Source organism: Bubalus bubalis, chromosome 18 (genome assembly GCF_019923935.1).
Source record: "Bubalus bubalis isolate 160015118507 breed Murrah chromosome 18, NDDB_SH_1, whole genome shotgun sequence".
Lineage (NCBI taxonomy): Eukaryota > Metazoa > Chordata > Mammalia > Artiodactyla > Bovidae > Bubalus > Bubalus bubalis.
In genome coordinates, this window is record NC_059174.1 from 30,617,480 (window position 1) to 30,644,507 (window position 27,028).

General features: G+C 38.6%; 2 long non-coding RNA genes across 3 annotated transcripts in view; one reads left to right on the forward strand and one right to left on the reverse strand.

Moving 5' to 3' along the window:
- LOC123330398 overlaps window positions 1-27,028 on the forward strand; it is an 86,477-nt gene that overhangs the window by 28,397 nt on the left and 31,052 nt on the right. The window lies entirely within an intron of this gene.
- Window positions 19,895-23,210, reverse strand: LOC123330399. The gene is made up of 2 exons (XR_006546277.2): window positions 23,140-23,210; window positions 19,895-20,234 (listed from the first exon to the last, which is right to left on the reverse strand). It is a non-coding gene; the product is annotated as an uncharacterized LOC123330399 (long non-coding RNA).

The window sequence follows — 27,028 nt, forward strand, 5'->3', positions numbered from 1 at the left end:
TCTTTGGCATTGCCTTTCTTTGGGATTGGAATGAAAACTGACCTTTTCCAGTCCTGTGGCCCCTGCTAAGTTTTCCAAATTTGCTAGCATTTTGAGTATAGCACTTTCACAGCATCATCTTTTAGGATATGAAATAGCTCAACTGTAATTCCATCACCTCACTAGCTTTGTTTGTAGCAATGCTTCCTACAGCCCACTTGACTTTGCACTCCAGGATGTGTGGCTCTAGGTGAGTGATCACACCATCGTGATTATCAGGGCCATTAAAATCTCTTTTGTATAGTTATTCTATGTTTTCTTGCCACCTCTTATTAATATCTTCTGCTTTTTTTAGGTCCCTGCTGTTTCTGTCCTTTATTAAGCCCACCCTTGCATGAAATGTTCCCTTGATATGCCTAATTTTCTTGAAGAAATCTCTAGTCTTTCCCATTCTATTGTTTCCCTCTATTTCTTTGCATTGATTACTTAGGAAGGTTTTCTATTCTCTCTTTGCTATTCTTGGATTTTCCTAACTTGTAAAAAATGAATTTTATACATTTATTGTCACAAAGCAGGTAATAATTAAAGAGATCTTAGAAATTGTCATAGTCTGTTTTCAAATGACTAGAATTCAAAACCTAAGCATCTGAAATTTCCTTTCTCCCTGAGAGATGAAACAAGTTAACATGTGTTTCCTACAAAATCCATGTGGCTGGATCCTGTGCAAAGAGACAGATTGTTTTATATTGCAGTTATTTGGTATCCATTGACTTCAGTTAGGTTCATTGTTATGCAACATAATTCAGGCACACTGTTTTCATAAGGAATGTATATTATGGCATTGGGCCATCTCTGGACTAGTCCCATGGTCTTCTCTGTTATGATTCTAGCTGAGTTTGTGCCTAGTTTGAGGCTCAGAATCTGAAAGATCCATGCTGAAGTTTCACTCCTGGGTGCATTGTCCTCCTAACGCTCCTCCTTAAGGACCTGGGAAAATACCAACCTTTGATTCCAGAGCCCTAGGACATGAAATCAGAGAAGGCAATGGCACCCCACTCCAGTACTCTTGCCTGGAAAATCCCATGGATGGAGGAGCCTGGAAGACTGCAGTCCATGGGGTTGCTGAGGGTCGGGCATGACTGAGCAACTTTACTTTCACGCATTGGAGAAGGAAATGGCAACCCATTCCAGTGTTCTGGCCTGGAGAATCCCAGGGACAGGCGAGCCTGGTGGGCTGCCGTCTATGGGGTCGCACAGAGTCGGACACAACTGAAGTGACTTAGCAGCAGTAGCAGCAGCAAGACATGAAATAGGCATTTGAGGGTGATTTTTACAGGTACAAGAATGGGTAGGGTTCTTGTACAAGGTAGAATACAAGAATGGCAAACAACTTAAAGTGCTGTGGAATCTTGGTTACAGGGGCGTCTATGTAATTAGTAGATTTTCTGAGTGAGGAGTAGAGTTCCTACATACTCTCTATGGACCAGAAATTCAGTGAACTAATGGAGGGCCGAGAGCTGATTCTGTCTTCGTGTGCTTAATTGAAGGCAGACTCAGGAACAGTGGCTTGAAATGTACATCTCCCACTGGAAAAGGAAACAAGGAGTTTGCAGATTCCCTTTTCCCAGAGGGTAGTGTGGTTTACTTCGAGCATTCTAGCCTTTTCTGTAATGGAGGGACTATGATGATTGAAGACACTATTTAGAAGGTTTGGAAAGACAGAAGGCATGGCTGTTCTTAAGATGGGATGTTAGTTATGAGGAGGGGTGCCTTTTGCAGATGGTATCTCTGCAAAGCAAGTGAATGCTTAGGTGTCATGAATCCTGAGCAAGCAAGTGTGACATACTTCAGTGCTTGGTATAGATTGTTTTGTGAGAATCATGTTCTTAAACTCAAGTTATTCACTCTTTAAAAAATAGGAAGAGTCAGATTGTCATTTTTTTTTTTTTTTTACTATTTATTAGAGTGTGGTTGATTCACCATGTTGTGTTTCAGGTGCACAGCAAAGTGATTCAGTTATACATACATATTCCTTCTTCATTAGATTCCTTTCTTACTCTGGTTATCACAGAATATTGAGTTCCCTGTGCTGTACAGTAGATCTTTGTTGGTTATCTACCTTATGGATAGTAGGGTGTGTGCGTTCTTTCCAAGCTCCTGATATATTCTTCCCCCAACCCCTAGATTGTCAGTGTTAATGTACATATTTCATGAAATAATGCTTTTATAATACAGTCCTTAAGAACCTGAAGATATATATATATATATATATATATATACACACACACACATATAGAGATAGATACATATGTATATATCTGAATCACTTTGCTGTAACCCAACACTGTCAATCAACTGTATTTCAATAAAACAGGTGTATCAGAAGAAGCCAGAGCTGTAGATGAGGCATTAGGAGGTGAGGTAGGTTTTATGTGTCATCTGTTAGGCCTGTGGGCTTACAGAGTTTCATGAATAAAGAATACTCTTCCATACATGTGGCTATCTCATGCACGTGGCAGTATATTTTTTTAGATATATCCAATTATAAGCTCTTTGATACTAGACATTATAATTAGCCACTTTAACTTTGTTTTACAGAGAAAGGGATGATACAGAATTAAACAATTTAGGCAATTTCTTTTTTTTCTTTAATTAAGAATAGCTCTTGCTAAATAAAAACATTCTTTCCACTCACTACTTTTTCACATGATTTTCAGCTTTGTGATGTGGTATACACATATCTGAACTCTGCGAGAGTAGGATGCTCTGTGAGATTGATACACTCGCTCCAGCAATGAACTTGAAGGTGTTGCAAATATCTGTGAGATAGAAGGGTTCCAGACAGGATGATGTTCAAGTCTTTATGGCGCATGTGCTTTCTCTCTTTATCAAAGTTAAAAATGCTTGCACTTAACAGTCATTTGCATATTATATAGACATTTCCCCTGATATTTTTAATCTTTGACACCTTGTATCATTATTAAACCAATCACCATAACAGCTACTTCAAAAATGATACATTATATCCCTTGAGTTTATCAATCATAGAACAATCTCAGTCCATCACATGAATTATTACAAAACTCTTTGATATGTGTACCAAAAAGGGAAGAGTAGTCTCTTGTCTTTGAACTTTTTAAGACAATTGCATTAGAGCTGAACTGTGAAGCACTCTCATGTCAATTATAAAGACATAATTCAGTGGCTGTGCTCAATCCATCTGACTTACAGTTAACCCCACAACTTTCACTATTAACTTTACTTTCCACTTCTTATAATATTTGACACTTACATATCCTAAAAGATTGGTAGGATCTTTGAAATAGAATTAGAAATCAAGCAGTACAGGGTTTGCCAGAGTGGAGGATGTGAAACAAGGGTATAAATCAGGGTGAATTTTAGTGGAACACAAGATGGTTTTAGATAGCATGCTGGCAAGGCAATAATTAACTTTGAATCTTACAGTGAGAAAGTTATTCCCATCTCAGCCTTCTTTCATTCCCTCTGGATACATCAAGCAGAATGAATCAGAATGTTGCTAATGGGTCTTTAACACACCTTCAACACTTGCCATTATAGCCAAGACTGGACCTTAATCTCAAAGCCTGGAAGTAGAGCAGGATAAAGGTGTATATTTGTTATTTGCAAAATTTTGTAATCTTATATTTAAGGTAAGTGAATATGGTGATTTTCTGTTTTTTAATTGATTATGATAAAAAAAGTTTCCTTTTAAATAAATTTATAATTGAAACAGCAATTTGATTGAAGAATATCAACAAATAGTAAAGATAATATGTGAAAAGTGTCCAAACCACAACACTGACTTTACAGTTGGAGGACGGAATCTTGGTGTTTTTCGGTGTTGTTTTTGTTTCTCGGCTGCGCTGGGTCTTAGCTGCAGTGCTCAGGCTCCTCTAGTTGTGGTGTGTGGGCCTTAGAGCACAAGGGGTCAGTGGTTAAGACAGGCGGACTTAGTTGAGGTCTGTGGCATCTTAGTTCTCTGACGAGGGTTAGAACCCTGGCCTCCTCATTGGAAACACTTATCCATTGGACCACCAAGGAAGTCCTGAGAACTGAATTTTTGAGTAAACAAAGTTGTTATGGACTAAATTGTGTTCTCTCCAAATTTATCTGGTGAAGCCCTAGGCCTCAGTTCCTAAGAATATGATGACTGCATTTGGAAATATTAATAGGACCTTTAAAGAGGCGATTATGGTTAAATGAGGCGGTTTAAGTGAGGATTGGGGGGCCCCTAGTCCGGTTTTGCTGGGCTCTTCTAAGAAGAGTGAACACCATGGTGTGGACACACAGCTGAAAAGCCATGTAAGGACAGAGTGAGAAGGTGGCCATCTTAAAGCCAAGGAGGGAGGCTCAGAAAAACTAAACCTACTAACACCTGATTTTAAGCCTTTAGCATCCATATAAAAGAAATACCTGTTTTTAAGCCACATAGCGGGTGGTATTTTTGTTATGGCAGCCTGAGCTGGCCTATACGGTGGTCAAAAATTTAATCAGAGCAGGAGAGTCACAACTTGAACTGATGTTTCCTTACTCCATTCTAATCCCTCAAGATTATTGGTGTATTCTTCATTTATAGAAGTTAGAGTGTCTTGGGACTTAAGACACAAATGTAAATAAGGCAGTCTGTGGCCTCAACTACTTCTGAATGATACTAGTATTGAAAAGAATAATTATGTACAGTCCTAATAAATGGTCCTAAAGGGAGTACAACTGCTTCTATCAACATCTTCTTAATTGTGGATGCAAATTATAGTTTCTCAGTAATTATAGACCAGTGATGCTCAACTAGAAGTGATTTTGTTCCCCTAAGAATATTAGATATTTTTGGCTGTCGTGACTTGCAGGTGTGGACACTTGCGCTAGTAGCTTCTCGTCGGCTGAGGTCACAGAAACTGTTAAATACCTTGTGAGGCACAGAACTACCTCCAGGATAAATAATCATTCGGTCCAGAACTTCAGTAGTGGTGATGTTGAGAAACTGTGATGTAGAGAGAACAGAATGATGGAGAACAACTAGACCCCAAGTTTGTATGAATTTAAAAACCATTCTCTGTGCCACGTAATATAATATCAGTACAGAATTGGAGACATTGAAAACATGGTCCCTTGGTTAAAATGTGCTCAGGTTTCTTCTTTTATAACCTTTTTCTTTGTGCATAAGAAAAATTGGGATGAGATGATACATGTGCAAGACAGGTGCAGCCTGATGTACTTTATTATTTCAAGTATGTTAGACATCATAGACTGCCAGTTTCTAGTGAACTAGGACTTATTTATCTGTTTGTCCCAAGTCTTTGGTATGAAAACAGAATAAATTATTCAATTAATCAGTGAGTTAATACATGAAGTAATGCTCAGGTTAAGCTTCCTCACTTATTTCCTCCATAATATCAAGATTTAACATCTGCATGATGGAGATGGTAGAAAAGAAGCCCAGAATCTGACACAGGTTGAGACAAATTATACAATATAAAATTATCATACATTTTCTTTATTTCAGTAATGTTCAGTTACATTGAAGTGGTGCCTTGGAACACTTGCTTTTGTAAATAAAGATACATACAAATTTTGGTTAGGTTTTGCACACTTAATTCGTGACAGATTGTTGGAGAAAATATTGAACTGGTGGTCAGCTCCTTTCTTTCATCTATTTTTCTCTCTCTGACAGATGGTTGGTTTGTGATCCCACTGGGTGCTCCAGTGCTACTCATTAAAAATTTCTTGTTTTATAGGCCATGTGCCTTCATACCTCCCATGTCTCTTAATTAAAAAGACGATATCCTTTAATAGTTGGATACATTCCTTAGGACCTTCCAGCCAATAATGCCACTGAAAGACTTCCACTTATTGGCACTACTAGAAAAAAATAAGAAATAAGTGTATCTAAATGGCAACCCATCCCAGTACTCTTGCCTGGAAAATCCCATGGACGGAGGAGCCTGGTAGGCTGCAGTTCATCGGGTCGCAAAGAGTCGGACACGACTGAGCGACTTCACTTTCACTTTTCACTTTCATGCACTGGAGAAGGAAATGGCAACCCACTCCAGTGTTCTTGCCTGGAGAATCCCAGGGACAGCGGAGCCTGGTGGGCTGCTGTCTGTGGGGTCGCACAGAGTCGGACACGACTGAAGCGACTTAGTAGTAGGAGGAGGAGGAGTAAGACTTTTTCAGATGTACAATACAAATCATCCTGAAGTCAACAGACTAGTTAGTTTACTATTGTTCTTAATAATTTATTTTAAAGACTTTAAAAAAGTATTTATTGACTGCACTGGGTCTTGGTTGCAGCACACAGGATCTTTAATTGTGGCGTTCAGGATCTAGTTACCTGATCAGGGATCGAACCCTTGCCCCCTGGATTCAGGGAGTGTGGAATCTTAGCCACACTGAATGAATAATTTAAATGTACTATACCTAGCAATATCTAGAAATAGAATTATTTCTTTATGTATACATATGTGATTTTTAATAAGCACAGATATATTAGATATTTTGAAAAATTTGAGTTCACTTTTTTGGACACATTATTTGCCTGGTACTGCTGAGCACGTTATATAAAATATTTCACTTCATTTCCATAACTCTGTATTAAGTATGATTATTTTCCAGTTTACAAATGAGAAAACTAAGCTCGGAATTAAATACCTTACATGCAGTTACATGGATTTTAAGGTATAAAATTTAGATTCAAATTGAGGAAAAAATAGGCTTTTCTTGAACACAGGAAAAGCAACCAATATGTTTTAACATACCTAGGTCAGTATCATTTAGACAATAAAAAATATAACAAAAGGAAATTCTGAAGGATATAGGCACTAATGTTAAAACATTATATCAGAATTCTAAAGCGATCCCATATCCTTAGATTTCACAGCTGTATTTTCAGAGATACTGTTTTCTCAGTTTGTAAGCTGGTGACGTTATGTTACTGTTTTCTACTCTCTATGTGACAATTAAAAAACATTAAGCAGATAAATCATACATCTGTCCTCAGTAGTTGAGTCACTAAGTTGTTCCGACTCTTTTGCCATCCCATAGACTGTGGCCCACCAGGCTCCTCTGTCCATGGGATTCTCCAGTCAAGAATAATGGAGTGAGTTGCCATTTCCTTCTCTAGTGGATCTTCCGGACTCAGAGACAAAACCTGCGTCTGCTGCATTGGCAGGTGGATTCTTTACCACTGAGCCACCTCAGTCTTCAGCTAGAAGATGAAGAGTTAATAGAGAATTGAGGGCATGGAACAGAATTATTGAAACCCTGAGTTCAAATCCTGAAACATCATTTATGATTTTGTGTTTTACAACAGTGACCTTCAGTTTTCTCATATTTGAAAACTAGCAAAAATTGCTGATTCATATTTAGAATTAATGGGTGGTTATTTGCTATATTTAAAAGTAAAGAAAACCAGACAACCACAAATGTAGTGTCTGACATACACAGCAAGTGCTCTCTCAAAATCATTGGCCTTTCCATCATCTCATGCATCTAACTTTCAGTTACTTCACAGTCATCTCATTTAAATCCTGCATCTACGTTTGGCAAGATGAATTGTCTCTTAATGCAGAAATGCTGCCAGCATGAAGGTAACAAATCTAAAGATACAATCAAGCCAAAACTAGAAATCACCTCTACTCCAACAGAAGTTGTTCAGCTGCTCCTTCTGTATGGATTTTGGACAGATTTCCCTTGTCCTGAGGGAGACACATAGCATTTAAAAGCCTCACCAACATTTGCTGGCTATATATCTTCCTTTTGCTTTTTAAATTTATGTATAGAATTGTACCCATAAAACAGGTTAATGCTTTTCGAATCCACCATAACACTCACTGTATATTTCTCAAAGCAGTTACCTTGGGATATCAATGAATTTAAGAGATGGATTTAAATAAATTGGTTAACTGTTGTTGCCAGAGGTGTTAGAATTTATTCTTTGCCTTGAAAAGTGAGAAGTTCTGTGGAATAAGACATGGCAATAACTTGGACGTTTCACTTGAGGAAACATGATAGACCAGAAAGAATATAGTCTTGAAATCAAGAGCCCTGGGTTCTTATCCTAACATAGTTGACTGAGTGATGAGGCCAGAGGAGAAAAGCGGACTTGCAGATACTGGCGAAAATCACCAGCTTTGAAATCAGGATACTTAGGTAAAAATGTAGCTTCAATCTTTCATTATTCTATGACCTTGAACACATTTCTTAATATATCTGAGTTCAGTTTCCCTGTCTACAAAATGAGGATAGTGGTAATATCTTCTCCATTTTGTGTGTGTGTGAAAACATAGGCAATACTAAATATAAAAAACTCAGGAAAGTGCTTGGAACAATGGACTCACTCTATAAGTAAGAGTTCATGTTATTGTTATTATCATATTTGAACTCTATTTTCTTTCATAAAGCATGAGAGAACTGGGATATTGACCTCTAATAGCATTTTCAACTGTCACATACTATGATTTTTTTGTTTTTTCTTTCAGTTCAGATTAGTCACTGAGTCGTGTCCAACTCTTTATGACCCCATGGACTGCAACAGGCCAGGCTTCCCTGTCCATCACCAAGTCCTGGAGCTTGCTCAAACTCATGTCCATCGAGTTGGTGATGCTGTCCAACTATCTCATCCTCTTTTGTCCCTTTCTCCTCTACCTTCAATTTTTCTCAGTATCAGGGTCTTTTCTAATGAGTTAGTTCTTTCCATCAGGTGGTCAGAGTATTGGAGCTTCAGCTGCAGCATCAGTTTTTCCAATGAGTATTCAGGACTGATTTCCTTTAGGATTGACTGGTTGGATCTCCTTGCAGTCCAAGGGACTCTCAAGAGTCTTCTCCAACACCACAGTTTAAAAGCATCAGTTCTTCAGCACTCAGCTTTCTTTGTGGTCCAACTCTATCATCCATAATGACTACTGGAGAAACCATAGCTTTGACTAGATGGACCATTGTTGCAAAGTAATATCTCTGCTTTTTAATATACTGTCTAGGTTGGTCATAGCTTTTCTACCAAGGAGCAAGTGTTTTTTAATTTCATGGCTACAGCCACCATCTGTATTGATTTTGGAGCCAAGGAAATAAAGTTTGTCACTGTTTCCAAAGTTTCAACCATCTATTCGCCATAAAGTGATAGGACCAGATGCCATAATCTTAGTTTTTTGAATGTTGAGTTCTAAGCCAGCTTTTTTCACTCTCCTCTTTCACTTTCATCAAGAGGCTCTTTAGTGCCTCTTCACTTTCTGCCATACGGGTGGTGTCATCTGCGTATCTGAGGTTATTGATATTCTCCCAGAAATCTTGATTCCAGTTTGTGCTTCATCCAGCCCAGCATTTCACATGAGTTACTCTGCATATAAGTTAAATAAACAGGGTGACAATATGCAGCCTTGCTGTACTCCTTTCCCTATTTGAAACCAGTCCTTTGTTCCATGTCCAGTTCTAACTGCTGCTTCTTGACCTGCATACAGATTTCTTAGGAGGCAGGTAAAGTGGTCAATATTCCTATAAGAATTTCCCACAGTTTTTTGTGATCTACACAGTCAAAGGCTTTAGTGTAATCAATGAAGCAGAAGTAGAGGTTTTTCTGGAACTCTCTTGCTTTTTCAATGATCCAACGGATGTTAGCAATTTGACCTCTGGTTCCTCTGTATTTTCTAAATCCAGCTTGAACATCTGGAAGTTCACGGTTGTTGAAGCCTGGATTGGAGAATTTTCAGCATGATTTTGCTTCCCTCTGAGATGAACGCAATGTGCGGTAGTTTAAACATTCTTTTGCATTGCCTTTCTTTGGGATTAGAATGAAAACACTTTTTCCAGTCCTGTGGTCACTGCTGAGTTTTCCAAATTTGCTAGTTTATTGAGTGCAGCACTTTCCCAGCATCACCTTTTAGGATTTGAAATAGCTCAGCTGGAATTCCATCACCTCCATTAGATTTGTTCGTCATGATGCTTCCTATGTGGATTTCTTAAGAATCCATTTTTAGATCAGATCATTGAAAGTACAGAAGAATTTGTCTTGTTTACTACTGATTTTTGTCACTGAAAAGAGCATCTGGTGATATGTACAATAAATATTAGGCTTCCCAGGTGGTGCAGTGGTAAATAATCTATCTGCCTGTGCAGGAGACCTGTGTTTGATTCTTGGGTTGGAAAGATCCCTTGGAATAGGAAATGGCAATGCATTCTGGTATTCTTGCTTGGAAAATTCTATAGACAAAGGAAACTGGCTGGCTACAGTCCATGGGGTTATAAAGAGTCGAGCAAAACTGAATGAGTGAGCACACACCCACAATAAATAGTGGTTGAGTGTGTACAAATTCATGGGCACCAGATAGACCTAATCCAATCAGCATCTCTGAGACTGAAACTTAGTGAATTGCTTTCTAATCCACTGCCTCAGGCTATGTAATCTGTGGTCTACTCTGTGAAAGGTATAGTTTTAGGGGATCTAAGCATCCGGTCCCATCACTTCGTGGGAAATAGATGGGGAAACAGTGGAAACAGTGACAGACTTTATTTTTTTTTGGCCTCCAAAATCACTGCAGATGGTGACTGCAGCTATGAAATTAAAAGACGCTTACTCCTTGGAAGGAAAGTTATGACCAACCTAGATAGCATATTCAAAAGCAGAGACATTACTTTGCCAACAAAGGTCCGTCTAGTCAAGGCTATGGTTTTTCCAGTAGTCATGTATGGATGTGAGAGTTGGACTATGAAGAAGGCTGAGCACCGAAGAATTGATGCTTTTGAAGTGTGGTGTTGGAGAAGACTCTTGGGAGTCCCTTGGACTGCAAGGAGATCCAACCAGTCCATTCTGAAGGAGATCAGCCTTGGGATTACTTTGGAAGGAATGATGCTAAAGCTGAAACTCCAGTACTTTGGCCACCTCATATGAAGAGTTGACTCATTGGAAAGGACTCTGATGCTGGGAGGGATTGGGGGCAGGAGGAGAAGGGGACGACAGAGGATGAAATGGCTGGATGGCATCACTAACTCAATGGATGTGAGTCTGAGTGAACTCCGGGAGTTGGTGATAGACAGGGAGGCCTGGTGTGCTGCAATTCATGGGGTCACAAAGAGTCGGACATGACTGAGCAACTGAACTGAACTGAATATGTGAAGGTGATTAAAGTGACCATATAATGTACTGTCAAATTGGGGACACTTTTAGGTGTAAACAGAGACCTTGATATGTATGAATACAAAGCAGGCATAAATCTAGACTTGATTAATTGTGGGGAGATGTAGACACCCTAAAAGTGACAATGTATCAGTAAGTCAAGAGGAATAATGATACACAGCTCTTGACTATCTCAGCAAGTCATTTGTATGCAAGATCTCTAGAAGTTTATTTTCTTGGGCTGAGTTTTATGGAAGCCAGTTGAGCTGGCAAACTTAAGACTCTGATTTGACCCAGAGTCAGGAATTTATGTAACTATTCCATTCTTATTCAGGAAAGATGTTGAATGAGAAGCAGCAAGTAATGTAGGGGAATTCAATCAGTGATGCCCATTTAGACACATATGAAAAATATGCATTTTAAAAGTATGTTTAAAGATCAAGGTGTCCAAAACCCAAGAACAACCCATAATAGATCAGCACTTCCAAAACCCTACCTAGTACTTCAGGGAATTCAATCTCCTTATTGGCACTCCATCTGAGAAAGTAAATGCCTCCCCTGAATTAGAACCCTTTGCTGTCTTTTTTGAAACCATTTCTTTCTTGATTACATGTTCCTCCCAACCCCAAAACACTGAAGTATGAACAGGCTACTTACAAACTGTTTTCTTTCATCCTTCTTCATGATCCAGTCTCATTCAGAAAGAGGATTATTCATGTATGGACATCAGTTCTAATACTGTATTAGTTATCCATTCCAGTGGGAAATAGATGCAGCTGGGGGTAACAGGAAACTGTTTATGGAAAGCACCAGGAGCAAAGCCAATCCTGGTTCAGGTTTGAAGTCAGATCGTGTTTGCTTGGGAAGCCAAAGGAAAGGCAAAGGAAGTCGGCATATGCAAGCGTGAAAGTACAAAATCAAGTCAGCATTCAGGAGACACTCCTGAATGAGCTGGCCAGATTCCCTGGCTGGTGGAAGTTGTTTACATCGTATGTACACACATTTGTCTGTGTGTGTGTGTCTGTGTCTGTGTGTGTAATTAGTTTCTGGCATTATTTCTTACCAGGTATAAGCGTGTTTCTCTTTTTCTGCTCTCAAGACTATATTTCCTACTGAGCCAAAAGAGCACACTGAGAAAGCCTTTTCATGGTCATAAGTCTGAAAAGAAAAAAAAAAGTGAAAAATCCACTGCATAAGGCAAGGCGATGGATGATACCCAGACAAGACAGGATGATTATTGGCCACTTCAGGCACCTGGATGTTTGGTGTTTTCAAACAGAACCATCATTCCACTGCAGAGTGTATCTCTGTGTCTAGCAGCTACAAATAGATCCAAGAGTTGCCAGGGTTTCTGTCTTCTAATCTCATTATACAGACCACTAAAATGAGCAGAGGAATAAGTCCCCAAAGCTTTCATGTAGTTAATGGCAGCAGGGGGAAGCCTGCCTTTGATACAGACCTGTTCAGCATACCTAACTCACCGTGTGCCTTTCTTTCAAAAGCAACTTAATGGGGGTGTCTTTCTTTCAAAAGCAATACTGCAGTAATGTTATTGCCCACCTCAGTGTGTGTGTGAGTGAGTGAGTGAATGTGTGTGCACGTGTGTGTACAAGAGAGAAAGAAACAGAATTGAAAACACTTCCATTTTTAGGACAAATACTGTTGTGTTTTCAAAGTCAGTGTTAGTTGCTCAATCGTGTCTGACTCTCTGTGACCCCGTAGTCTGTCCATGGAATTCTCCAGGCAAGAATACTGGAGTGGGTTGCCATTACCTTCTCCAGGGGATCTTCTTGATGCAGGGATTCAGCCCGGGTCTCCTGCATTGCAGGCAAGTTCTTTACAGTCTGAGCTACCAGGGAAGCCTAATAGGCAAACTAGTGTGCCCTATGCCTAGGTTGTGAAGGAATTTACTAGAGAAGATGGCACTAAAATTATTTAGAAGAGATCTGCACTGGGAAATAAAAACTATGAAATTTTATTGTGTTTCTGTACTCAGCATGATGTAATACAATTACTTTGCAAACAGGGAGGCTATGTTGGTATCCATCTATATTTTTGAGGTTCAGGACAGTGTGTCTTTGGAATTTTACTTTAAAAATTACTGTTGTTGTGTTTTCATTCATGGATTCCTTGGTTAAACTTTCATGGTAGTAGAATGTTTGTGCTGTGGTGTGTGCGTTTTAGAGTACTTGAATCATTACGTGGGCTTTAACGAAATGAAAACTGAGAGACTCAAAAACAGACAGCTTCTGTTTCTCTCAGTACTTCTGAGCATTTGCTCGAAGTCAAATACCATTAATGAATCGAGTGGGTGCTTCTTGGCACTTTATTATTCAACAGTCATCTTAATTGTGAATAATTCCTAAGAGCACTGGAGTGAACTATGAAAGGGATGGATGTTAAAAAAAAAATCAAGTTTTCACCACAAAGCTGAGTGTCAGAAATACTTAGCAAAGATCCAGTGTCATGAAATACAAAATTTTAATTTTAAAATTAGATAAAATTTATTGGATGTTCATACCAAGTGGGAAACTTTGCAAAAAACGTCGTTAGCAATTTGGGGTAAGAAAATGTAGGCTTTTTAGGGGCAGAGACTTTTGTAATAGACTCAAAGAGTAGCACACCAGAGACCTAAAGAGAAAGACAATGAGAACAATAATTGTGACAGCGTTTCCTGTACAGCAGGAAGTGTTCAAATATTCTCTGTATAACAGGTGATACTGTCAACCGCCCTAGGAGGCAGATCCTATGATCGATATATCCATTTCACTGATGAGAAAACTAAAGTACAAAAAGGATTTTCAGTTTGCCCAAGGCTTCATGACTTTTGAATGAGAACTTGGCAGAAATTGGATTCAGACTTACATAGTCTGATTCTAGAGAGTGTCTTTAAATCATGCTTTGCTTCCTTTGGTAAATATAATTGTAGGGATAAATAGGTGAAAAATAGTTAACAATATAATAGTAGCTAACATATATCTAGTCAGTATTCAGACCAGGCACTGTACTAAAGACTGTACCAACACTCACACATTCGATCCTTAAAACATACCTGGCAGGTAAATATCAGACTGCGGCCTGCCTGCCCTTTACACAGATGAGGTAACAGGTTTAGAGGTTAAATAACTTGTCAACAACTGGTAAATCTGAGAGACATTTGTCCGTCCCAACTCCACCTTTGGAGCCAGTATTTGTAATTCTATACTTCTGTGAATGAATCTTCGACATGTGTCACAGAGACCACACATCCAATTCTTTAAGAGACCAAACTATAAGGGCTGTACCCTATCCAGAGTGAAAGTAGGGGATTGTCAAAGTTACTTCAGGACAAAAAGCATAAGCTGGATCTTTCTAGATTGTCTTCACGTAGACTCGTGACAGAGTGCTGGACCCATAATCTGTGTTTAGGAAAAAACTCAGTTAAAATCTGTCAGAGGCCATCCAAACTTGGATTAATTTTTCTATTTAGACCTCTTGCGACAAAGAGGGCAGTGGTGCTGGTTTGAGCTGCTGTAACAAAGTACAATAGCCTGGGTGGCTTATAAACAATAGAGACGTATATCCCACAGTCCTTGATGCTGGGGCCTAAGATCTGAGTGCTAGCGTGATTGGGTTCTGGTGAGATCCCTCTTCTGGCTTGTGGACTGTTGACTTCTCATTGTATCTTCATACGGCAGAAAGAATGCTAAAGAGATATCTGGGGTTCCTTTTATAAAGGTCACTAATCCCATCCATGAGGGCTCCACACTCTTGACCCCCTTACCTCCCAAAGGCCCTATATTGAAGGGATTGGGGGAGTAGGATGTTGACACTTTAATTGTGTGGGGATGCAAACATTCAGTCTATTGGAGGTGGTATAATTACTTCCGTGTGTCTTTCCAGATCTACAAAGTCTTCTCCGAGAAGCCCTCCTTGAACTGCCTTCTCCTGTTGGTCTCATACATTCTTTACGTCCCTCTGTTGTAACTCTAATCAAATAGTATCCTCTTATTTGGTTATTGTTTGTCTTCTCTGTTGGTCTGTGAGGTTTGAGAGGACTTGAAATGTCTATTTTTGTATCCTCTTGACCCAATGCAGTGCATGACACATGGCAGTCACTCAATGCATATTTAAATGTGGCAAGGGAGGAACAAGTTTTCTGGGTGACAAACGTATTGTCATGTATTAGCCAGTTTCTCATGTATATTCATCAGCACTGCATCAAAATATGGGATCATCATTGCTTGGGACAGATTGTCTGATTAAGGAGTAAAATTATCACATATTAAATTATTCAGTGGAGAAGGAAATGGCAACCTACTCCAATATTCTTGCCTGGGAAATCCCATGGAAAGAGGAGACAGGTGGGCTGCAGTCCATGGGGTCACAGTGGGTCGGACATGACATAGTGACTGAACACACAAATTATTCAAATACTCATTCGGTCACTCATGGTAATAGCTCACAGTATTCAGGCAGTAAATAATAGCACTGATGATTGAGCTCACATTTCATTAAAACTGCAATTCAGTTTCAGAATGTGGTGGTGAATCCACCCCAGACTATCTCAGCTTTGGAAAAATTTTCTAATCTCATGGGTGAGAATAGAAAGATCTGATTGGTTGGGCTACTGAGGTGACATTAAATGGACACTCCGGAGTTTGAGATCAGGTTCTATATTGGAATAAGTCTGCAGCCTCCCTGGGTACCTATTTCCAAAACTCAACGTGCATTTGGCTGTATAAGTTCTGGTCTATTTGTGAACAATTAGTGACATTACATTTTCTCATAACCTGTATTAGACCCCATTCAAGCATGTAATCAGCATGTGCTTAAAGCAGAGTGTGGGGAAATTGTGTGCTGTTCCAGTGCTACTTTGGGGGTGGGAGGGTCACCCAGCTTCCTCCTAGGTCTTAGTATTTATGTGGTGCTTCTTAATAGTTCATATAAGACTTTTCAATTTTTGTTGCATTAATAAAAAAGAAACTTTGTATCTTTTTAGATAAAGACTCTCTTAAAAAGTTGTCTTTCCTAGGGGAGGTGGGTCCCATCAGGCTATAAAGCAGTAATTTCACTTAAATTATTCACAGACACTAACATTTAAGCAAATTAGGCTATTATCTCAACTTCCAAATTAGAGACAAACATTCCTTTCAAGTCAATAGAATGTTCTATTTGAGCTAATGTTGCCTCAGTATTATTATTTCTTTTGGTTGTATTTGATAACTGTATCCAATAGTCACAACATTTGTATTTTATGCCAAATATCCATTGCATAACCAATCAGTTTGAGCATTTAGGTTAGTTTTCTATCCTATTTCTTTTTGTTTTTACTTCTACTTTTATTTTTGTTTAGGAGCATATTCTTCTAGAGAGCTTTCTTGCCCTCATCCCCACACCCCGCCCCTGCCAACCAAATCCATTCTTGCTTTAAAATTCTAGAAAATTAAATTTGTGCAAGCTAGAAGATAAACAAATGGCTTAAAAACATCACAATCAAGTATGATAATGGCAAAGTGTTATACTTTTAATAAATGATTAGGAACGGTTGTAATGCAAAGATTTATTTCACAGAACAAAAGCACTTAAGCAGGAGTTTATATTACTGCTATGCTTCAATGGCGATAACATTGGGACTTCAACCTGCATAGCTACAATGATTAATTAACGGCCTTGTTCGGGATGAGTGAGCACCATTATTGTTCTTAAATAGGAAAAGGCAGATAACCATTACTGATTATTTCACAATTCCCAGTCTTACTTGTTAAAGACTAAAGAATGCTAAAGTAGGTTGTACGATTTCCAAGTTGCTATGAGAAGCAGAAAATAATAGAATTTCTATACCATGCATATAAGATTAGTGAAAAGGTCCAAGTTAGCAGTCAGAATTATCTCTGAAGGTCTAAATTTAAAATTTATTCATATCAGTAACATTTTAACACCTTTATGGAGAAATAATTTAGGTTGCTAGCATATACTTCAAGCTGTGTTTCTCTACCAAAACTACCTCCCATCAAAATAAGTACAGTTAAGATAAAAAAACAAACACAGTCAATGTAATGAAAGCATTTTCCATAAGCATGGCTTTGTTTACTTATTTTTATTTTGTTTTGTTGCTTTCTGGGGCATTAATGAATTATATCAGGTATTTTGTTTTTAAATCATAACACCACACTGATTCTTCTGATGAAAATTGATTGCAAGTTCTGTGAAAGTCGCTCAGTCATGTCCGACTCTTTGTGACCCCATGGACTATACAGTCCATGGAATTCTCCAGGCCAGAATACTGGAGTGGGTAGCCTTTCCCTTCTCCAGGAGATCTTCCCAACTCACGGATTGAACCCAGGTCTCCCACATTGCTGGTGGATTCTTTACCAGCTGAGCCACAAAGGAAGTACATGTTCTATGTGTTAGATACAATTTCTTTTTGAGTCTTTGAAATGCTTCTACCAAATCCCTTCTGGAAATTCTACCACCATTTTAAAATTGGAGAAGTAAACACTTTTCAGCATATTTCTGAAGGAATTTCAGCATATTTCTTTGGGATTCTATGACTGGCAGGATATAGCAGTTATACCAATTTAATGCTGTTGATGGATCCTGGAAAACTTCTGAGATGCCCTGACTCTAGAGCAAGATAGGAATGTTTCTTTTGCTTTTGACCACCAGATAGAAACCCTGAATATTCACTGGAAGGACTGATGCTGAAGCTCCACTATTTTGGCCACCTGGAGAGTGGCCAAAGAGCTGACTCATTAGAAAAGACCCTGATGTTGGGACAGATTGAGCGCAAGAAGAGAAGTGGGTGACAGAGGATGAAATGGTTGGATGGCATCATTGACTCAGTGGACATGAGTTTGAGCAAACTCAGGGAGATGGTGAAAGACAGGGAAGCTGCAGTCCATGGGGTCACAAAGAGTCAGACGTGACTGAGAGATTGAACAACAACCAGACAGTGAGGAGCATCACAGGTTCTATGACTGACTAACCAGCGAACGTGATGGTTTGGTAGCTGCCGTGACACTCACTGAAAAGATTCCAAAGAGCAGAATTTGGTGGCTTTTATTTATATTTTTAAGAAAATATTTAATTTTTTTCAGTATTTAACTTCGTTATATTTTTGCTATTTTGGAAGAGCAGATTTACACATTGGTTTTGTTTTCTTAATGCCTGCAAAACTATCTAACCATTTTGCAGATGAGGGAATGGACATCAGCAGGAATTAATTCTCTAATGTTTCACAGCCAGTAATGAAAAAAACAAGACTGAAGCATAGGCCAACTTTTTTTTTAGTGAATGAATTTATTTTTTTACTTTACAATATTGTATTGGTTTTGCCACCTTCTTAAAGCCTACTACAAAGAATGGGCTTTCCTTCTATAATATATAATATTTCCAGGGAGGGCATGTTACTCTTTATTAAAAAGCCATGCCCTATCTAGTTCCAAAAAGTGTGAGAAACTATTTGTAAACTATGAATATTAAATAGGGACATGGGTTGTAAAATAGTCAAACATTAAAACTATTTAATTCAAGGAATTTTTAGAGGAACAGTTCATTCAAGTACATTCATATCATGGAATTTTGCTGCTAGCATTTCAAGTAAAGAGGTAGATCTGTACACACTGTATTGTACATCTCAAAGAAAAGCAGGTCATCTGATGAGCTGAGCATGTGATCTTGTTCATGTACTGGGATTTTGTGTGTGTGTATGTCTTACTGTTTCTATACACATTCATGAATAGAAGTTTTTGTTTTTATTTTTATTTTTTTTTTAATTTTATTTTATTTCTTAAACTTTACAATATTGTATTAGTTTTGCCAAATATCAAAATGAATCTGCCACAGGTATACATGTGTTCCCCATCTTGCATCCTCCTCCCTCCTCCCTCCCCATACCATCCCTCTGGGTCGTCCCAGTGCACTTGCCCCAAGCATCCAGTATCGTGCATCGAACCTGGACTGGAAACTTGTTTCATACATGATATTTTACATGTTTCAATGCCATTCTCCCAAATCTTCCCACCCTCTCCCTCTCCCACAGAGTCCATAAGACTGTTCTATACATCAGTGTCTCTTTTGCTGTCTTGTACACAGGGTTATTGTTACCATCTTTCTAAATTCCATATATATGCATTAGTATACTGTATTGGTGTTTTTCTTTCTGGCTTACTTCACTTTGTATAATAGGCTTAGTTTTTATTTTGGCCATTCTGCATGACATGCGGGATCTTAATTCCCCCACCAGGGACTGAACCCATGCTCCCTGCACTGGAAGGTGGAGTTTTAACCACAGGACTCCAAGGGAAACCCCTAGAAGTTTTGTTTGTTTTGTCTTTAATGTTTCACAACATTAGTTACTACTAGCCTAGTAACCTATAGCATAGTTAGTTATAGCATAAGTAGTTACTTATAGTTACTTATAACATGATTAGTCAAATGGGCCAGGGCTAGGGGTCGAAAAGATTTCAAGGTACTTAGATTTTAGTCCATATTCTATACTATTTGAATCTAAAACACAGGTTCTTGTTCCTGATGCAATTATCTCCCCCCTTATACCCCTCCCTGCTTCCCCTGATTAAGTACTTAGTTTTTAGTATATCTTCCATATCTTCAAAGTAAAAACTTTCTATAAACCCAGAGCCCTGCAGTTGGAGTGCTCTGGCTAGCAAACGGCATGAGCTGAAGAAAATCTTTGAGAAGTTTGACCTTCCTCTGCCTTGTCCGACTCCTGGGCAATGCTTTCCTAATGAGATTATGGGTATTACCAGTGATACCCAAATCTGGCTATGCTTCAGAGTCGTCTGTATAGGCTTTTGGGAGCCACTGATGGCTCTGAGAAGTGCTTTAGTAATTTAATTTTCTGGCTGGAAGGACATTTTTGAACTGAAGTGTGTGGTTTTTTTTTTTTTTGGCTACCTCTTAAAAATCATTGACTTTTAGTTATCTGAAGAACTTCAGATTATCCCCTTCAATCATTTAATTTGACAAATATTAAAAGTGAGGTTCAGAGCAGTTAAGTGAATTTTCCAAGGTCACAGAGCAGGTTATTGGAAATCATTGTTACATGTATCAGGACATTCTCCTGCCTTGTTAGCTACAATCTAATGAGTAAAATTTAATCTTCTTGTGATCCTCGGCTCTTCTGGTAGGCCTGTAATCATTATGAACATTAGTGATTAGCATATAGGAAAGCAAGATGAAAAATGGGTTAATGAGTGGAGTTTTTTTAAATTTTAAAAGAATGGTTAATTACTTTCCCCCAGAACCACTCCTCTTGCCATTTTACCCTTTTCTCCTAAAAAAAAAAAAAAAAAAAAAAAAAACTTTCTTATAACAAACAAAGTTTGTAACAGGTCAGTTTCTGGAAATTCAAACTTCTGTTGCTTTTTAACTGAACTTAAGAGTTTCATTTATAACAAGAACCTAGACGAGGGACTTCCCTGGTGGTCCACTGCCGATAAAAGGTATGTGGATTCAATCCCTGCTCGGGAACCAGGATTCCACATGCTATGTGGTATGGCCAAAAGATTTTCTTTTAAAGGAAAAAAAAAAGAAACCCTATAGAAATCTGTCTAGTCCCTTTATCCATTTTGTCCTTTAGATCAACTTTTATATTCTTTTTACAGATAATTAGTTTTTTCCACGATTGTCCCTATTTCAGGCAGCAGAAGTGATCAGGTTTCTGAACAAGTTCATTGGGTCTGACATCTCACTCATTAACTTGTGGTTTCCGCAAGCCTACGGAACTGTCATGATTCTGAAGAATGAGTATCTATGGGAAGGTACATATCTTACTCCAATGTAATTTTTCTAGACAATACTGAGGAAGAAAGGGCAAAGCATATTTATATGTAAACAGTTTTCAAAAGATGTTAAAATTATCAACTACATGCAGAAGTTAATATATAGGTGTATGTTACATATCTATCTGCAGATACATGCTGCTACTACAAAAGAAAAATTCCAAGTTTTAAAAATACAGAAAATGAATACTACTTTTTTTGTAAGAAGGAAGATTTAAAAAAAAAAAAATAATGAATCTTACAAAATAGCCTCAGGTTTTGCTGAACTTACAGTGGTTTCTGTAATGGGACTTTTAAATTATTTGTAAAATAATAAACTATGGTTTCTCTTTTCCATTATTAAATTGAAATGGATATATTTGTCCATAGATATCTTGGAAGAGCTCATCTGCTAAATCTCCAGGGTTATAAGAGGTTAGACTAATAGGCTTGTACCAAATGAAATAAATAGACGTTAAGAACCTATATTCATCAATGCAATTTTTCCTTCCTCTAAAATTCCCACTTCTCTTTAGGCTTTAATTTGGGGTAATATGCATGCTGTGATTGTTATAGTTACTACATAAGAACACTTGCCTTGTTCATGGTCCTATGTCATGTGCTATGTGAGAAACCAAGGGGCCACAAAAAAAGGGCCCAGTCCCTGGGAACATCTGAGAATTGTTTGGGTCAAACTGACAATGGAAATTAACACACTTTTTTTTTTTCTTCCTCTCTTATACCATATACCTTCTCCTTTCCTGATCTGTCTTCTTGGCTTATTAAGAGGAGGTGCTTATATAAGGCACTGTTTAAAGACAGTTTTAACTCAGAAAACTAATCAACAGATATACCATAGAATTTTTTTTTTAATTTGTATTTATTTATTTGCCTGTCCTAAGTCTTAGTTGTGGCATGCAGAATCTAGTTCCCTGACCAGGAATTGAACCCAGGACCCCTGCATTGAGAGCACTGAGTGAGCCACTGGGTTGCTAGGAAAGTCCCTGTACCATAGAATTTAACAACATTTGCACCGTCTGAATTTTTGCCCATCAGCAATTAACGGACATGAGCTAGTTTGAGTGTTTTAGAGGTGACATACTTGATCTGATAATACCCACACTTTACAAATAGCCCTTTCAATCTGTCAATTTAGAGTCTTAGAATCAAACATTATAGTTTTCACATGAAGAACAGTTTAAGAGTAAGTTTAGAGACATATACTATCAAGGAAAATGTATTTCAGCTGTCTTTTAGAATTGGACATACAGAGAGTTTGTTCCAATTATCAGTGTAGAAAGTCACTTTAAAGAAATCACAATGGTAAGCGGACAAGAGAGACTCCACAGAGGATTGATTACCCAAGAGTCAAGCAACTAGAAAAATCCACTGGCGAGTAATGGCCTTGGGCTGTTTTTCTCCTACTCATCCATTTATAAATCACCCATTCTAATCAGTGGAGAACAATGAGCAACTGTGCCCAGCATAGAGTGGTGATGGGACAAGCAGGTCTGTGGATGAATAATTAGTGATGTTACTGAGACCCACAGGGCATGACCTTGATGGTGTGGCTGGATCTCAAGGGACCAATGACTGTGATGTCCCTGTGGTTTCAGGAGGCTCTGGCTGGGGTGTTTATTGCCTGTTTATATGCTTTAGTATGTAAAGGCACTTACAGTGTTAATTCATATGTAAATACACTCCAGCTTTTATTCTTTAATCCAGAGAACAGAAAATGGAGCAAGAGAATCAAGACAACTTCTTTAAAAAAAATTTGAGACTCTGGATTGCATCATTGGATTATGATGGTCTTTTAGAGTAAGAGACTCTGGCAATAGTATTGCTCAGGAATGAGTCTGCCCCTAGTTATCCCACGTAAATAATCTGAGTCAGAGAAAACCATGTGTCCTCCCACCACCCACCATGAATGATTTCTCCTCCAACTCATTCTTTCATGTGGCTTGACTGGTATACACTCAGTCTTTTCCTTGAGACTCTAATCTCTTGTTGAACTTCAGACTTTTTCTAGATTCAGGAAGTCACATTTTCCCCTTCCCCCATACTCAAAATCCTTTCTTTGATTTTTTGCTTTCTGTTTACTGACAGTACCTTTTTTATTTCTGTGAAAATGTCCATGTATATTTAAGCCTCCTGAGCAGTACTCTTTAAGCCCCAGTGACTACAACAGTGTATTCGCTATAGAAGATACTGACTACATATTTATTGAATAGATGAAGGATTGCAAACTGACTATGTCACACATTCAACACTTACCTGGTGGGCACTTTCTTTGTTCCAGGCTTAGTTGTAATTGCTGCAGATGTGGAAAGAGATGAGAAGCTTAAAGAGAGTTAACAGAGACGTTAGCTTGGCTTCAGAAGGCAATGGCACCCCACTCCAGTACTCTTGCCTGGAAAATCCCATGGATGGAGGAGCCTGGTAGGCTGCAGTTCATGGGGTCACGAAAAGTCAGACACGACTGAGCGACTTCACTTTCACTTTTCACTTTCATGCCTTGGAGAAGGAAATGGCAACCCACTCCAGTGTTCTTGCCTGGAGAATCCCAGGGATGGGGGAGCCTGATGGGCTGCCATCTATGGGGTCGCACAGAGTTGGACACGACCAAAGCAACTTAGCAGCAGCAGCTTGGCTTCAGTATACCATAGGAGAATCCACACTACCTCTACATACAATCCTTGTAGGTAGATCTCTTTACCCATGTTCTTTTCCCCTTTCCTTCATGACCTTGTGCTAAGATTACACAGCTTTTGAATATTTTAGAACTATAGAAAGATCTAAAATGAAGGCATCGATCTCTGCCTATTGGCACCTGCAGATTGAACCAACTCTGCCTCTAAAACGTGGAGTAAATTTTCTAGAATTAGCTACTTTTTCATGTTGGTTCTGGAATCTTTGAAGTTTTGTACCCAGCTCCTCATATGCTCAGGCTCCTGCCCTTCCTGTTGATGCTTTTTCTCCTGAAACCTGAGTTTGAATTTCTAATTCCATGAGTTTGCATCAGTGATGAGGTATCTCCTACTTTTCTTCAGCTACCAAATTTACTGAAGCTATAAGTGATGTTAGCCTTGCTGTACTGGAAAGTTCAATGTCCCTCTGAGCTCTGTGGCATCCTTCACTTCTTTCAAGCTCAAGTATTCCCTGCCCTCTGATTCAAGGACACATCCCAAGTCCTGAAACATGAAATTTGTCATGGACTAGCACAGGTGTTTCATCACTTGCCTCCTTGATTCTAATTGAAAGGCAATCAGACAGTCTAATGCAGAGGCTGAAGGTATGAGCTTTGAAAAAACTACCTCTGCAGCTGGTTATGTGATCTTGAGTAAACCTCTTTGCATTGCTGAGTCTTGATGTGCAGATCTCTAAAATGGGAAGTAGTTGTCATACTGGTAGTCACAGCAGGAGTTTTGTTAGAATTAAATGAAATACGCATCACAGGGGTACACCAGGTGCATGCGTGCTGCAGTTATTATTTTTACGTTTTTAAGACCTAAATCTATGCACTCATCTACCTCCTGTGTGTCTAGTAACTTCATCCTCATTCTTGAAAAACAAAAACAATCCATACAATCTGTTTGTTTCATTGAACTGAATTGCTCCCCATCAAGGCAGCATCGTTAAGCTTCTGGTACATATTCCTCTCATATCCCACTGTCTCATACTGTACCTGGTGCACATTTCTCTTATAGCAACAGGTGAGAAACAGTTACTGTCCATGGGAAAACTTTTTATTGTTATTCTTTTCTGCAATAGTAATAACTTACGGAAGCAAGAGTCATTCCCTTTATCTCTTTAGCACAGTTTATTTGATGTAGTTTTGAGCTCACAGCCACTGCTGAATAAGTTCTTATTGATCAATGAATGAATTGCTACCTGTTTCCTAGATCATGCATTAACAGTTTGAGACTCTGGCTTGGAATTTTAAAGATAAGACTATAGACAGCATGACTTATAAGCTCTTAAAAAGGGAGTCAGTATATCTAGGTTCTATTTTTTAAGTTCTGCTCCTTGTTTCATGAAAATACAGGCAAGATTCTTACGTTCTTCGGATTTCAAACAACTACCATAAAAAAATTGTATTATACAAGGTTAGGGTTAGTGAAGTTTATGGTATATTCAGACAGTTATCCATCTTCATTTCTGTGTTGGCAATGAGTTCTGATCCCAGATGTAGCTAACCCAGGAAAAGTACCATGAAAAAACACTGGTGCCTATCCAGAGAATGAGAGAATAGAGCAGCCTGCATATGCTACATCCTTTTCAGTCCTGAGTGTTTCTATTTCAGTAATGCTGTATTTCCAGTGTTACAATATTTCTTTTAAAAAATGATTAAAGTTGAACTCAGAAGGATCATATAGCTTATATAAAGTTATGTATAGAGTGTGTAAGTATGGAGTTCCATAGTATCAAGTTCAACATGGAATATTTGCAGGTAGAAACAGCTTTTTCCTAACATGGATCAGTTATCTCTACTCTTTCATTCTGCATGCCATCAACAAAAAGAGCATGAACATAATTAGAAAATCTATTAAGAATATCTTAAAACAGATTCCTTAATTTGAAAACAAAGATAATGAGGGGAGAGTAGGAAGGAGAGGTGATCAGCATTGGCCGGGTGGAAGCATTTTCAAATACAACTTCCTGCAAATCAGCAAGAGGCAAAGTCACAGATGTAGAGATGGCTCCTTGGAGGTCAGAACACTTTCTGCCTTGGGTTTGGATATTGTGACAACTTAGTTATGAACCAGCAGCACCATCTAGAGGTACACAGCAATCCTGCACATAAAATAATGGAGGCCAGCTATTTAAATAGAGCAATGGCCAACCATTGCTTCATTCCCACCCCCACCCCCAAGATATGTATATATAATGCCTTACGGAATGCCTGTAAACAAATTTCTTCCCATTCCCATCAAGAGATTACTGCAGTGTTCATTATTGGGAACACACAAGGCTTCACTTCAGAAGCTGAAACTCCCCTCCACAACTTCCCTATTGAGAGGAAAGTCACTGACTGTCAGATCAGTTAATTCATTTCACACATTTACTGGATACCTGCCATGCCTCAGGCTTTGTGCTAGGCACTAGGGAAACACAAACACGAATACATTACTGGCTGCCCCTCTATACTCCTAGCCACATATCCACACCTAACCACATGGATAAATCTTCTGTCTTATCCTTTTAAGCAGTTTTTGAGTAGTAGGAGTGGGAAACTTTCAAAGCATTCATTCAATTTAAAAAATGTGTTCTGTATAAAACCACCAAGAACTTTTACAATGAAATCATAAATTCAAATAAATTTAGAGAGACGAGGGTTCCCTATGGTCTTAGAGTGAAAGTGAAAATCCCTCAGTTGTGTCCGACTCTTTGTGACTCCATGGACGATAGCCTGCCAGGCTTCTCTTTCCGTGGCATTGACCAGGCAATTTACCATTCCTTTCTCCAGGGTATTTTCCCATCCCAAGGATTGAACCTGCGTCTTTTGCATTGCAGGCTGTCAAACTCTGGAGAATTACCAAGAGAAACTCCAAACTACTGGAGAATTACCTAGTACACTTTCCATTATAATCCAGGGTTGCAGACATTGAGCCCCAGATATTCTCATACTATCAACATGTGGTATGGCCCAGAATGATGAATTAGATTTGAATGTTTATCTGGTTTTTAAATCAGGCTTTCAGAGAGAAATGCTCTAACTTTGACTTACAGGGGAGCTGATTCTAGGATCATAAGTCAGAAGTGTCTTTTAAAAATTGTTTCCACATTTGTTTAACTGCCTCTGTTTATTGTTTAGACTTGATAACACCTAAGGACCACACTACTACTATAGTCTGGTAGTGCCGAGTGATTAATTTACCATTCCCTTCTCTGTTTCTCTGTTTTTTATTTGCTGCTTTGGGTCTTTTGTTGCAGCACAGGGGCTCAGTAGTTGTGATGCATGCAGAGTTGCCTCGCAGCATGTGGGGTCCTAGTTCCCCCACTAAGGATCAAACCCATGTCCCTGGCATTGCGAGGTGGGTTCTCAACCACTGGACCACCAGGGAAGACCCAATCCATTCTCTATATGTCAAATGAATTAACTTTGTAACAACTTGGCCATGGCTACATATTAGAATAATTTTAAGAATCATTCTATTAAAAT